The sequence below is a fragment of the Mustela nivalis genome, assembly GCF_964662115.1.
Source record: "Mustela nivalis genome assembly, chromosome: 20".
NCBI lineage: Eukaryota > Metazoa > Chordata > Mammalia > Carnivora > Mustelidae > Mustela > Mustela nivalis.
The window spans coordinates 20001952-20005572 of record NC_139039.1 but is presented as its reverse complement, the minus strand read 5'-3'; the positions used below and the strand labels follow the sequence as shown (position 1 = coordinate 20005572).

The 3621-nt window shown below is 35.7% G+C and overlaps 1 pseudogene across 1 annotated transcript; it reads left to right on the top strand.

The window, feature by feature from the left end:
* The first annotated feature begins 221 nt into the window (after positions 1-221).
* On the top strand, positions 222-677 carry LOC309855499 (small ribosomal subunit protein eS24 pseudogene; annotated as a pseudogene). The gene has a single exon. The product of its transcript is annotated as a small ribosomal subunit protein eS24 pseudogene (transcript).
* Positions 678-3621: the final 2944 nt, after the last annotated feature.

Here is a 3621-nt window from a genome sequence, read left to right as displayed (position 1 = left end):
TGGTATGGCTTTAATGAATGTCTGAATATATTCTATTAGCCTTCTGGGAGATGTGGTGAGGTGGATCTTTCACAGAGAATGTCTCAAGATAGGTAACAGACTTCCTGGAAGTCATGACTCCCCAAGAACAAATAATGTTTGTTCATTAAAGATTGTAGATATAGGCTTGAAGCTCAGCTGCCATCAAGAACAACACAGTAACTATTTGGACCAGGAAGTTCATGACCAACCGACTACTTCAGTGCAAACAAAAGGTTATTGATGTCCTGCATCCTGGAAAGGCAACAGTACCTAAGACAGAAGTTCGGGAAAAACTAACCAAAATGTACAAGACCACACCAGATGTCATATTTGTATTTAGATTCAGAACCCATTTTGGTGGTGGCAAGACAACTGGTTTGGCATGATTTATGATTCCTTGGATTATGCAAAGAAAAATGAACCCAAACATAGACTTGCAAGACATGGTCTGAATGAGACGAAAAAGACCTCAAGAAACCAGCGAAAAGAATGTAAGAACAGAATGAAGAAAGTCAGGGGGACTGCGAAAGCCAATGTTGGTGCTGGCAAAAAGTGAGCTAGAGATTGAACAACAGAAGGAGTAAAGATGCTGCAGTGGCTTTATCTGTGGTGATTGTGCAGATTTTTCATGAGAGGATTAATAAACTAAGAATGTTAAAAAATGATTGTAGATTCATACATATATAACACATGCATGTATAAATGCAGATACATGTAAATACAAACAGATAGACTTTATAATCTCCTCATTAAATCATTCCAAGACTTTGTTTTTTTGATGTTGAAGAATTTTATTTTTTTCTTATGATGAAGTAAGAATTTACACACTTAAATTCAGGTATTGTCCTTTTACTTCCCAAGAACACAAATCTTTTATACATTAAGACACAGGTTAGATATAGACAAAACCACAAAAGGAGTAAATTATGTCTTTCACCTTGTCTTTTCTCATTTTTGGCTTACTCTTTTCTTTCTCATATCCAAGAATTTCCCAAAACCTTTTCCTCATAGTCCCAACCACTAAGGTGAAGAACAGATATCAGAATTAGTGAATGCTGAAAACCAAAGAAATTTTGTTTCAAGGAGTAAATTTAATGATAAAAATTGGGGCACAATGATAATCTATTTAGAATGTATTAACTTCAGGGGCACCTGGGTGGCTCAGTTGCTGAGTGTCTGCCTTCGGCTCAGGTCATGGTCCCAGAGTTCTGGGATCAAGCCCTTCATCAGGCTCTCTGCTCAGCAGGAAGCCTGCTTCTCCATCTCCCCCCTCCCCCTGCTTGTGTTCCCTCTCTTGCTGTGTCTCTCTCTGTTAAATAATAATAAATAAAATCTTTTTAAAAAGTAGTAACTTTGAACATACTTGAAATTGTAACACAAAGACCACTGTTTAGTCTGGCTTCATGTAGGTCCAAGTAACAGTAACACTTCCCTCAAACACATGTTTCCTCAAGTTACATTGTAAGCCAGATGTCTGACCCAAATAATTTAAGGCAGTGACCAAGGCTCCAAAAGAGAAGGGCAGAGAGCCAAAAAGAAGCAGACCAAAAGAGTCTGGGTATACCTATGTGGACTCAAGTTCAGGAGCCTAGCAGACTTGTAAAGGACTTACAACATGGGGGAACATAATGTTGTAACTGGGAAAGGAAGCTTCAACTAATTCACCAACAGAGATGTCTACTACTGAAAGATGAATGTCAAAGAAAAGTAGTTTTCAACCCATAATTAAGGCAATTACTCAAAGCAAGTGAGATGTCAACCTAAACTAAGAAGTCAGGATTTGAAACTACAAAACTGATGAGAACAAAGGAATTAGGGGTTTAAACTATTTACCTGAGTTGAAGTCTTGAGGAATCTAAAATAATGAGGAGTCAAAACATAAAGTCAAAAGGACTTGCACAAGTGTACTCCATTGTTACAGCAATCCATGTGTTCTTGAAATATAATCCCATCAGCTATTGATGTATAACATACCATATCAAAACATTATGGCTTAAAATAACATACACAAATTATTTCTTACATTCTGTGGATTCATCTGACAATTCTTTTGGTCTTGGCTAGGTGAATGGGGCTGAATGGACTAGTGTAGCTTTACTTCTTGACTGGGATTTCTGGGACAGCAATTTTCTCATTCACTTTCATCACACAGTGGGAGAAGGACTTCTAGCAGCAAGAGGTTAGTGACAAGGGGCCTCTGTTTATATTACATCTACCAACATACCACTGGCAAAAGCAAGTTGGTTGGCCAGACTCAGATTCAAATGGGACAAGCAATGCAAAAGGATGTACACGCAGGGATGGGAGACATTTGTGGCTGTTTTAGAATCTAACAGAACGTTCTAGAGTTAAAAGCAAAATTCAACTAGTCTTTTTTTCAACTAGTGTTTTAAGGAATAAAGAAGTTAACAAAAAGAACCTATATCCCATTTATTTCCTCAGTTTTGTTGGGCTTTACAGGAACCTTGTAACTTCAGAACCAGCGTCACCACTTGAACTTAAAGATAGCAAGAAAACCATAATCATCCAGCTAGAAGGCAGAGAATGTTTGCCAAACTCCCAAGATATTCCACAACTTGAGAATTGCATAAGACATTACTATTAGATTGGAAATAATTCCAAGTCCATTTTACAGATGGAAGTAACTCATAGAGTCAGTCATGGAAAAGTACCGTCTTTAGAATTGGGCACAATTTATAGGCATGTTTCTGAATTATTTTCCAAAATATTCATGACAATATTTCTTTTCAAGATCTTAAAGTAATCATACAATGCTGCTAAAGATACAGACCATTATGGGATAGTAAGGTTAGTATTTATTCATTTATTTCACTAAATATATTATACAAAATAATGATAATGTCTTTAGATAGGAGATACCATTCTCTTTACCTTGAGGTTAATTTGTTGGAATCTTCTGTCATTTGATGACTTCAACAATGCCTTGCACATAATCAGTTACAATCTCCACTACTATATCATTTCCATTATTGGGCTGGTAGAGTAGATGTCACACTTTAGCACTTATTTTAAATTTATATGTAAAATGTTCTGCACTAAAGACTTTTAGCATTCTGTAAGAATATTCAATTTGAATAATAGTAGCTTACAAATGCAGTTTTCTCTGCATCACTAAAAGGTAAATAACATCATTTGATTTCAATTAAATAAAGTGACAGTAAAATCTTTGTAAGCAAAAATATAACAATAAAAATACATTAGGATGGAAATTAATAGGCAAACCATAACTTATGCTTTAGGATGCATTGTAATGAGTGTCAGCTGCTGCAATTGCATTTCTTAAAGTACAAAACAAACTTTATTCCCTAAATTCATGATGGAAAGAAATCCTGAAAAATTACAGTTCTTTGCAACGTCTAACTCCAACATGCTTCCAAGTAAGGAAGAGTTTGATTCAGATCAGGATTCAGAAAATATATAACACCTTGAAAGCAGATTCATACTAGCTAGAGGGAGATGAGCTAAAGCTAGATGAGAATCAACTGATTAGATCTCTAAATTACTCCCACTGTTTAATTCAATTCAATTACATATATTCTCTAAACACCTCTGGTATTTTCAACAATTTTCCTTGGTCAT